Raw genomic sequence first — 12,419 nt, 5'->3', positions numbered from 1 at the left:
AATAGCGCTTTAGTTAGCAAGCGGCTGCTTATATACACATCCAGAAGGGACTCTTAAAATAATGATTACAAAAATATAGCATGAGTTTAGCATGAATTTTTGGAAAGAGACACTGGTTTTGAATTTTTCAGCTGTGTTTTTTTTTTGCTGCTTTGAGCAACACAAGCCAAGTGCCATTTAGTCCCATTATATAGGAGAGAAAGCAGCAACATCTCTATGGCTGATATCTCCAAAACTCACACCCCCACCAAAAAAATCTAGACAGTTAGGTAACACTGCAGGCCAGGGGAAAATAAGTAATTGAAAGACTTGTAGCAGCGATTTCTGTCTGCTAGTTTTTGCAGCTTTTTGTGACCCATGTCATATCCCAAACAAAGAAAAGACACATTCAAAAATGCCTTTTACGTGACCGCGGCCTGGTGAAGTAGTGATAAGAGACATTGCATTTAATTTTAATGATGTTGTGATTTAGCAACTTTTTCTTTCGCTGACATTGTGAGCAGAGAGTGGTGTCACTGAGAATGAGGTCCATTTATTATTAATTTGTGTTTTGTAAAGTCTGGAACATCAGCTTGTATGTGAATATTTTTGTACGAGTGTTTTTCTGCATATAAAATTTGATTTGGATGAAGATCAGTGTGAACGTGACAATGTTTTGAAGTAGGATATTAACTTCTGGGTCACTGGAGTACAAAAAAACAAACAGTCGCACACACTCAGCAGTTCAGTTAAGCCCTGCAGCATCACGCAGAGAGTGTAAAGAGAGGTTAAGGTCAGAGGAGACGTTTTATGTGTGTATATGTATTTGAGGAGCAAAAGAAATGTGTGTGTATGTGTGTGTCTGGTCCATCAAGTGACTGGAATGTGTTTGTGTGGGCAGCAATGTTCTGAACAGCAGGGCGCTGCTGAAATATTCCTCTAATTCAGTCTGCAGAACCAAAAGCTCTGGAGGGAGGCGAGCTGCCGTCACATCACGAGACCGCAGTGAACGCAAGGAAAACGTCGAATCACCGAAAGATGACAAAATGAGAGGCAGGGAGGATGGAGAGGGATGCAGAGAGACGGAGATGAGACGTTCACCACAAGTTAAATTGCAGTTTTCTCCTTTGTGGCACAAATAAAATCAAAAGCTCAGTGATGGTGAAGCGAGGAATAGAACATTGGCTGAATTCTGATTTGCAGCTGGTGCTCAAGATGCACAAAATGAATTCAAAAATGTACAGTTTGTACATTCTGTCACAAAACCTTTCTGCAAAAGGTGAAACAGACCTTCGTTGACCTTGATCTATGCTTAGTTAGCATGCCTTTATTAACCCTGCAGCAGCCTTACACCAAGTAAGGCATCAAGTATCTTCAAGTCAAAAGGCGCGAGTCATTGGTGTTAAAGTCCAAGTTGAGTTGAATCTCTGGCAACTACTGTCAAACAATCCTAACTAATACTAGCTCTATCTGTTCAATTAAATGTTGTGACAAGCGGGACAACGGACAAATTTGCTGACAAAAGACTCAATAATTCAAGAGATTAGCACCAATTGTGTAGAAATCTTTTGTGATTACAGTAGATTACAAATTCTTATTATTATTAATTATTTTCTAACCTGAGGAAAGGCTGCTGTCATCATCATGAGTAGTCTCCCCCTCAGATATAACTGGCAAGTCTTTATGTTGTGTTGTCTCTGTTTTTTTTTTTATATCTATGCTTCCCATGGGAGTGTAGGCCAGGGACGCCTACACTGATGGTTGATGTGCTTGGGATGTGGTCACACAAGCAGTGGAGCACTGTGTGTCCTCATGCATCGCCAGATGCTTCCCCCTTCACACACAACTGCACTTAACATTTGTTGGAAGCTCCATCCAGTGTTGGAATCCTTTTGAGTGAAATGCAGCTACACTTTAGACCCATAAGTTTGGAAATTTGATTGTGTTCAACGGAAAGCTACCTACTGCCAGAGCCATGTTGAGTGATTGTTGCTGTAATGTTAACTAGTGCTGTGATGCTTCTGTTGTCTGTAAGGTCCGCACCAGATAATTACAATGTCTGTAGACGTCTCAGGGAACCAATGGTCTTGTACCTACCAGATATACAGGAAGTGGTGCTAATATTTATTAGGGCCCGGGCACTGAATGGTGAGAAGACTCATAATTTTGTACCAGAGCCTTTTCCTGTCAAAGTAAAGTGTTTCTTCAGGTCATTACTAGTGCAGTTGTGCTCCTGCAAGATGTTTGGTTTAGTTTTAGCTCACTAACTGCTTGCAATCAGACAGCAGAAGGAAACATCACGTGACCTCCTGATGTTTGCATTCACAACTGTCTATCCAAATGACACGGACCGTCTTCGCACACTTCAAATTCCACAGCGTGCCGTGATCCCACCTCTGTTTCCTGTGAGACTGTGAGTTATCTCTCTGTTTCAGATGATCTGCCTGTAATTAGTTTTATGGAATATACGTATGCAGCTTGGTAAAGAACAAAACAACGCGTCCCTGCAGGGGGAGAGAGGAGGAATGGAGACCCTGCAGGGATGGAAGGGCTGGAGAAGAGGAGGGGAGGGTTAAGCCCTGAATTAAAGATGAGGAGAAATCAGTTTAAGAAGCAGAGAGATCAGTGACTCTGAGCACAAACACACTTAGAGTCTGACAGCCAAAGTCAACAAGCAGTGTCTGGATGTGTGTGTGTATGACGGGTAGTTTTGATTTAGCAGAAATTCAATTCTGCTGCCTTGTGTGTGTGTGTTTGATGCCGTACGTGTGCATGTTGTTGGGCACGAGTGTCAAAGGGATGTAAAATACTTTGATTTCTCAATTTTCATTTCAGTGCTTTGGTGTGTCAGAGGGATGAATAATTTGGAATCAGTGCATTCAATGTGTGTGTGTGTGTGTGTGTGTGTGTGTGTGTGTTCCTCTGTACTGAACTGGGATAGATAGACAGTAGGGAGGAAAATCTCCAACTGAGACGGAGGGAAAAGCAGAGGAAGTGTGATGACTTGAACCACAGGAAGCTCCGCCGCGCCAATCTCTGCTAATAACAAACCAATATTAACACAAGTTATCTGTGATGAGCAAATACAATATAAAGCTTCAGGCTAACACTGCTCAGCGGGCAAAACTCAACATCATCTTCAACTGACAATCATTTAAAAGCTAACTTCAAAATGATATAACATAAACAATGTATTATTAACTGTAGTGCTGACAGAGAAGGACAGGAAGTTGATTTCTAGACATGTCTAATAATTATTTTGTGACCTTGGCTGACCCTGAGCGTTTCGAATGCCTTGATAAATTAGGATTGATCGGCCAGCCGCCCCCCTCCGTCCAAGTGGATCAATTACCCCACACAGAGGCCAAACATTGCTTTTGGGACTTCTGTACATATTTGAATCACCAGGTAGCATCAGTGTTGCAAACAATCACCTGTTCGATCCAGACTAGGCTCAGATTTAGTTGACTGTAATTCAGCAGCTTTCCACTCAAGTTAACTATGCACAGTGGAAAGAGTACTGAAAATCTCTACTCAAGTAAAAGTACTGTTACACAGCTGAAATGTTACTCAATTACAAGTAAAAGTACTGCTGTTAGAAATATACTTCAGTAAAAGTATTAAATATTTGTTGCAAAAACTACTTAGAGTATTTACTTTTCTTTTACTTACTAGTTACTTTAGTTAATTAGCTACCTCTTCAAATTAGGGGTGCAAATTTTGTGAATTTCCCTAAACCAGTAGTTGAGAAGGCTAATGATTGATTATCATTAATAATTTATAAGATACAAACTAATTTTCTTTTTCTTTCTTTTTTTAAGACTACGTCTCCTTATTAGACAAATGGCTCCACCAGACAAAACAATGTCAAATTAGGCGCAAATTACTGCCAAGACTATTGATTAAATAACTATGAATACATCTTTAATTGGTTAAATTAATCGATTAACGATTAATCATTAACATCCTTACACCAAATGTGTGTTGCTGTTTTTTGTTTGTATGTCTGTTTTCATTGGTCCGTTTGTGATTAGATCTGATTGGCTGCTAAACTACAGACTTTAAAATCTACTCATAAAAGCACAAGTACCCAAGAAAGTACTTCACAGTAATTTGAGTATTTGTAATTAGTTACTTCCACCCCCTGCTGTGCATCAGTAGTAATTCTCATGAGTATAATGTAGTTATTTCCCACACTGACAGTGAACATTCATGTGTTTTACACGTGTGCCTCAGATCTCTGTGTGTGAGAGCTTTGGTTATGAATACGGCTGTTACTAATTTCAGTACTGTCTCACATTATGTGGTAGTGCCGTTCTTCCCCCAGAAAAGGAACGCAGTTTTGGCGCTTGATGACATGATGTTGTCTGGTCTGTAGCGGCGTATTTCACATCTTCCAATGATGCAGATGTGTTGCCTTTCAAAGTAAAAGTGCAATTAACAATAAATGGGTTTGCTTATGTTAGCTAGTGCCTTAAGAATCATCCACACACTGGTGCACTGGGCAGCTGTGAACACTCCAAGAAGTTTGGAAACTCTTGTCACAGAAAAACACTGATATTGCAAATATACTGAGTGGTCTCTAGTGTTTTTTTCCCCCAAGTCTGTGAATGTGTTTTTATCTGAACTCTTAGTAAACTCTTTGTTGCAACTGCACAATCATTTAAGCATGAGTACTGGAGTGTAAACACAAGGACAATCCCTTCAGGCTGAGCATATATATATATATATATGTATATATATGGGGAAGTAACATCTGTAGACAGCATGTTTTAAATGCTTTAGCTCTAATAATGTATCCCAACACGAGGTAGTAAAGGCAACATGTGCTTCGTGTGTTTGCAACATCTGTCTTCTGTCTGCTAAACATCTGCAGCATATATAGGTTAAATGTTGGTCAAAGAGGTAAAGAGTGTCTGGTGTCTGCTTTATATCCGCATGCCCGTTCCTGGAGCGTGTGAGTGTTGAAATACTAAGTACAAACAGACACATGGGTTTACACTTGTAGGAAATGTAGTCCTAATTCTGAGGAGTGGCGCTAATAGCCAGCGCTATCTTATTTTTGTCTGACACACACACAAAAACGTGAGTCATGTTACGATCATTCAGGATTTATTCCAGGAGAAAGACAAACAAAACACAATCAGTCGCTCTGGCCTGTGTCGTCATGGTAACTCTGATATGTGCACATGATTGTCGAAGGCATCTGATATACAAGCCCCATTAACAGAAAGTCATCGTCATCGTCATCATCCTCATCATCATCATCACAGCACGATAAGTGCGGCAGGCGGCAGTGCCCGCTCTGAGACATGAGTGTGTCGTCGGCGTGACGACGGTGCACAGAATGGGAGTTTGTTGTGGTCACATGCAGAGAGTAAATACAATACAGCCGGCTAACTCAGCAGGCTCTGGACAAGGACACCCACAGGGAGACACTGGTTCCGAAAAAGCAGCTCGTAGGAAGTTTTAGACCTACAAACAACTCTCAGAGGCAGAGCTGCTCTCATTACGTTTTAATGAGATTTTAAGGGCAAAAGGTAAAGGACAATTTTTAACATTGGCTGGACTGGAGCACAGCTGCTAACATGGCAGATCTCCACTACATTTACTGATGCTAACAAAAAACTAGCAACTCTTTCAGTCCACGAAAGACAATGATAAGAATGTGGCTGCAAAAGCATTTGGCAACAATTCATACTGACGTGCTTAGACAAAGCAAAGGTAAAGTTTGATGATCATAGACCGTCAGATAGACATGACCTCCTTGGTAGCAGCGTTAGCAACAGGACTAGTCTTTGCCTTCTTGGGATAAAAATAGTCAAATAAAATACGCTAGAATTTAGCTGTAGGAATCTATCTCAGTTAACTAGTAAGCCTGCTTAGTTTCTAACTCTCCATACAAAGCAACAGGGATGTATTTTTTTAGCCTACCCGGAAGTTAGCATCACTCTGGTTCCCTTGACAAAATGCCAGTGGGATTTTTCCACCGGCGTTTGGGTTTTTGCAGAAAATGCACTTCATGACATAGTTTGTTCAGCAAGACAATCTTCAAAAACATCACTTTTATGGTTTTTGAAGCAACAATTCAATTCAAACTACACCACGGTCGCATGACTTCACTGTCACCACCACTGAGTGATCAGTGTTAAAGGTGATGACATTTAGGCAACAAATTTATTTGGTTAGGTATAGGAATATATCAGACTATCTGCTGCCATATAAGAGTAAATAGCCACATTGGCAATTTACACCCATGGTGCAAATAGTATTGTTGGCTATGTATATATGGGTGCTTGTCTCTCTAATGCTAGGTTACATACACTCAGGTGTAAATAGCGACATTGGCTTTTCCACCCCAGGTGTAACTAGCATTGCTGGCAACTGACACCTGGGTGCAAATAGCTTTTTCCTTATTTTAATGTCATGCCATTTATGTATGCAGGGAATCAGCAAGAGGTAACTAATAAGTAGCATCAGAGCAACTTTCATTGTAATGAATTGGGCACCATCTTGCCCCTTTGCCACTTGTTACAATAACCAATGAGATGACTTCTGCCTCTCAACACTGTTTGTAGAACTGAAACTCTAAACTCAGCTTTTTGTGGCCTCAGGAGTCTCAACCTGTGTACGTCTTTACATAATACAGAGATACTAACATCATACAAGGGCATATAAGATTATGCAAACACTCATGGTGAAGTTGAATTCTTGAAGCACTTTTTTTTTCTCGACATGCTTTGTGTTTTCATCTTTTGTGACGATACAAGTCAGCGGCGTCTTCGTTAAAAAAAGGTCCAAGGAGTGTGAGCTCAAAGGGGGGGGGAAAGAGCGGACGAGAGCGGGTCGTCCCCGCCCCCCGTCCTTAACAGTGTGTTTCTGAGTCGGTCACAGCTTTGGATTTCTTCCTTTAGAATGGCAAAAACGTAAGCCTGAGTTCAGTAAACGATGCTTTCACTTTTAGTCGGACGGACACTGAAGTGGTGGTGGAACACTGATGGCATTAAACTGCACTGTGGCACAGTCACACAGTGCTGGACAGTATCTGAAAGCAAACTGCAGGAGGGAGTAAAGGGGATTTTAGCTGTTTTTTTTTTGTTTTTTCTTTACATTAAACATTCCATAGAGAATACAATCAACTTCCCTCAACACACTCACTCATTCATTCAGTCTCACATGCCTGAACAGCAAAACATTTGTAAATATCTTGAAAATGATCATTCATATTAACAATATATTTACAGTAGCATCTTAAACATGGAAAGATTCATTCAGAAAACATGTTTTTTTGTTGTTTTTTTTAAACAGCAGACATAAAACCACTGAGCAGCATGAACCTGAACCCTCTGCCTGCCTCACAATACATTCGTAAACCCAAACGTCCAGACTGAAGTGGACGACATCACATTTAATGAAACATGTTCTTACAGTGTTGGCTGACAATTCACTAACAATTTCTGTACACCATTTTTACAAAGTAGCTCATTCAGAAATACTTGATAGTTATAGTTAAGTGATTGAAATAGAACCTTCCTAAATCCCGCCCCTTTTTGCTCTGTTGAGCAAAGTAACAGCTGAACAAGCTCTGTACCTCGGTCAGCTTTCTCCTTTTCCCGTAAAAGTGACTTGGGAGTCACATCTCAAGTTAGCTAATGTTAGCAAAACACTACTTTCAAAGGTTCATTTCTATGAGAGCTGCTCAGTGGTGCTTGAAGCCAAATATGCACGTGCTTCCTCATTGTGTGATCCATAGAGCAAGCGCACAAAAAGACCTTCATGCGAGCAGCTAACTTCCGGTTTAGACTAACCTAAATGGGGCAAAATCATTTAATTGAGTAGATCTTCGATGTCGTCATTACATGGCTTGGTCACTATGTCAAACTGACGTCAAAGGCTGCCACTCTTACTGGGGGACGGGCCACTGCAGGTCATACTGTGAATATTAAGTGGACCACCTACCATGGAAATAAACCTGGAAGCTAGAAAAGTAGCAATTCTCATTGAACTGGATCGCCCCCATCTTTTCATCCATTGTCTAGTTCATATAAGTCTTTGTTGCGAGCTAAAGACTGATGTAGATTAGCTAGTTAGTTAGCAAACGTGGGCTAAGGTTAGCAAAACACTAGCTAACTACCTTGTTAATGAGTGATGAAGATTAGCTAGTGAGGTAGGAAGCGTTTTGCTAGCATTGGCCAACTTAAGACCAATTAACCATTTTCAAAATGTTTTCTTTTCAACATAGATTAACCTAGCACATAGCATAAATAAGTACACAAACCACAAAAGGTGAACGCTGATGGGGGTACCAAGCTTGTTCAACTATTATTAAAGCACAGAGCAAAAAGGGGCGGGGCTTAGGAAGAGTCAATTTTTTAAGATCTGGCAAACTAGCTAACTGTCTAAGTGTAGGTGCTGATGTTGTTTCCTTTGTTTCCTGATCCCACTTCCAAGAAAAAAGCATCATCGACACACTCAAAAACATTAAAAAATGCATAGCAATCAATGGTACACATGGTTACAGTGAATAATTAGATTAAGGTGATCATTGGAAGAAAGCCCTTACATGGTTCAAAGTTCCCCTCAGTAACACATTGATAATTACATGGATTGACTTTAGAGTTTGGTTAGGAGAGAAAATGTAACACAAGACCCTGCTGTAAAGAAGTCAGAATTAATATAGGCTATATTTATGAAGGGTGAACTGTGTAGCCATGCAGCAGGAGTCACATGGTGTCGTAATTCAGTAAGAAACACTAAAACATTAGCTTTCTCTATGTCTGCACATTTAAAATAGTAAAATAAATCAGGCTAACTGGCCCTTTCTTACACACGTGCTATAACTTTACTGAATTTATTGAGCTAAAACTCTATTACAACTGGATTAGCTGCTAGGACAACATGCATAAAATAACTGCAGTGTTTTCAGTCAAATCATCAACATGTCATCACTGTCACCACATAGCAAGTGTCACAATTTACGCCCAAGTACTTGAACAGCAGTGCAGTAGATCTGGTGTGTGTGTGTGTGTGTGTGTGTTTGCAGCCCATAAATATAAATGAGTTGTGGAATGACGTGTTCCGTTTAAGGACAATTCCCGCGTGATAATCTTTCCCTTAAGGTGAATGTAAGTTTGTGTTGTTTTTTTCACATTCACACAGCACAAATATAAATTATACATCAGTTTTACCAAAACTTCTCAGGCTCGCTCGCTCCCTCCACGGCATAAATTACATTGTGAGAGATCTAATGCAGTCAGCGTTCTCCATCACTGTTAATAACAGCTTATGGCAAGACTGCCAGTTATAGATGTGCACATTTAAGTAAAGCCGGGTTCAGACTATACGTTATAGCCCAGTCCAGCAGCTGTAGGGTGTCAGGTCAGGCGCCACAATTGGTCGTTTTATCCCGTGCAGAGTGTCACATTGGACTTACAACAGACGCTACATCCGGGACGGCTCATACTGCCCGACTTCCACAGGACTTATATATATATATAAAAAAAGGATAAAACAAAGTATTTTAAATCCACAGTTTTGTAATATCTTGTTACAGGATTATTCAAAGTTAAGTTCTCCTAATCAGCAAACTACGATAAGAAAGCTGTGGCTCAGTAGTTACATGAGCCTTAACTGAACAAAATTCACCTCCATGAGCACGAGACCTATTTCTCTTCACCATCATATAAGAGAAAGCTTACTTAGTGTTGACTTTTAAAAAATATGCTGCTTAAATGAATATGAATTAAATCAAATTACTTTTAACAAATTACTATCACTATACAATGAACTTATACTTTATCTCTGTTTACTTAAACTATTAAATAAAATACAGACTAGGCTTATTTTTTTAACTACAGCATATAGAAACATGTTGTAACTTGGCTCCCACATGACAAAAAGACTAGCAAGATTTTATGATGCTGTAAATGTAACAGACAAAAACATTGTGCAGTCTGAACTCGGCATAAGTGGTTCTGTATTTGTGCTTGTTAACAAGAAGAAACAAAAATAATTCCAAGTAAATCTTTCAACCAATAGTCGGATTAAAATGTAAAATGATTAAAAACACATCAGAGTCACACTGTTGCATTGGATGAAATGTTACTTCATTACCATCAACATGGGGACTGTAGTTTATTTTGAGTCATCACATACACCTTTGTGCTGCTGCAAACACTAGTGCAACAAACTTGTATTAATCCGCCAGTGAAAATAGTCCCCTACAAGTGCACTTTCAACTCCTGTTTAAGTCACATTTGCTGTAAACTACAGTGCCCAACTTTTTTAAAGAAACTACTGAGCCTGTATTATATATTTGTGACTCATTTTTAAAGATTTATGTTGGAGCCAGTGGGCTCAGGCTCAGGCCTGACAGCTAACCATAGGGTGGGAAGGTTGTAAAGTACTGACAGGGGTGTATAACACGCTGGAATTGTCCTTTCTGAGTTTCTTAAAGGGGGGAGGTGGTGCTGTTAAAGAACAGAGAACAAAAATGCAGAGATTTATACTGGATAACATTCTGAATGTCTTGTCATGGTTTGTTTTTGTCGACTTTAGTGCCAAATAGGCGGCGCTTAACAGACACGACGCAGCGAGCCAGGGGTGAATTCCAGAAAGCTTGGGCGAGAGCTGATTTACTGTAGTTTCTACCTGACTTTGACTTTCATCCAGCTGTGGTCTCACACTCTTCCTACATGCCAGACAGATTAAAACAAGTACTATGAATAATTTGCAGATACTTTTCAGCACCACTCTGTCTAGAATAATAAAAAATGTCAATGGCACCAGATCGGGATGGGGTCAAAGGTCAATCAACATCTCTCCATATTAATCTGCAGCTGGAGTTCAGCCCTTAGTTTTAGTTCAGCTTCATATCGGACTAGTTCTGTTCTAAACAATTCGTCAAGTAGAATGAACCAAATAGTCTTCATACCGAGCACTGGTCTTTGGCTGCAATTCACAATAAAGGGATCAGTAGACTTGCATCTGATAAAGACGTGACAATCTGATATGTGTGTGAGCACCCGACACTGTACAGTTCTACTTTCTGCATTACATCTAAAAGGCCATTACAGCCAGCGACACAATCTACTAGCTACTGCAGTCATGTCTGAGTCGAGAGAGGGCGACGTCTGAGTAAAGTCTGAGTTCCATCTCAAACAAATTAAAACAAAATCAGTCTTAGATTATCGATCAAAAAGGGACTCCAAGCTGCGGACTTCAGTCGTTCCATCTGTTCTGACATCAAAACCTCGAAATTAAATTGAAATTGTGCTGTCATCCCAGTCAGACAGGTAGGTCACTGATGTTTTTTTGTGTTAGGAAAGACTATAAGTCAATCAGTAACATGGGACTTTTCAAACCTCTGTTAAAACTGAATCCTCTGTACAATTTGAAAAAGGCAGAGGATGATGAAAGCCTTGTTGTAAATAAAATATGTTGGCTTTGCTGCTCATAATGAAGTAAATACTTTTTTTTTACATTTGCCAGTGTTGGACCATTTCACCAATCATGAGTACCAACCCACGCAAAACAGGCTTCAGATGTTGGTCACAGTAAGGCCATGTTTCCACCAAAAACTTGATACAGTACCCTTGAAACCCGTACTTACACATACCTAAAACTGATACATCTGTATTGAATTTCAACTGCAGACATTAAATGTAGGCGGGTTGTTAACTGTGGCTTCAGAACTAATTCCTTTCGCTTGTCCAGCAGTAGATGAGATTTTTCTTGAGCATGTTCAGCATGAATTAAATGACAAACTGTACTGTACATTTACTGCCAGATTGACAGGTTTACTCCTAACCTTTTCCTCTGCTCCACTAGCACACTGCTGCTCGCTCTCCCACACTCGTTACACATTTTGTGCTGTTTCTTCTCGGTACATGATTGTTTATTACAACATGGAGACATTGTTTAAGAAAAGGGTGCAATCAGTGAGACAAAAGACTGCTGAAAAAAAAGTTAGGAAAACCCTGTATCAGATGCACAGATGACAAAAGGACTGATTGATCCAATTTTCTCTCACCAGTCAATGCTTCGCAATGTTTTAACTCTGTCTTAACTCTTTTTAGTACTGGCTGGTAATAAAAAAACGGGATGAAATGGAATGGTTCTGCTGGGACCATACACAACTTTTGCAAATGGAAACTCAAAAATAACCCTTCTAATATGTTCAGAATTGAACTGAAGTAGTCTGCTTGGTGGAAACATGGTTTAACTGTCTGCTGTTGCGCTATAAAGGCTGGGGTCATTGGATACAGCAAGGACTAATCAATCCTATGGCACCCTTTTCCACGTGTTGGTGCTGTTGCATCAACAAAACAGAACAGTCAAAACAGCAGAAAAAGTTGTGCATGCTGTGTAAGACGATTTAGTCAAAGAGACCTTGGAGTCCTTGGTGAAATAGTTTGAAACCAAGGCTGAGTCTTCAGTAT

The sequence above is a fragment of the Lutjanus erythropterus genome, chromosome 22, assembly GCF_056507025.1.
Source record: "Lutjanus erythropterus isolate fLutEry1 chromosome 22, fLutEry1.hap2, whole genome shotgun sequence".
NCBI classification, from domain to species: Eukaryota; Metazoa; Chordata; class Actinopteri; order Lutjaniformes; family Lutjanidae; genus Lutjanus; species Lutjanus erythropterus.
The sequence above is the reverse complement of the archived record's forward strand: the minus strand, read 5'-3'. Positions refer to the sequence as shown.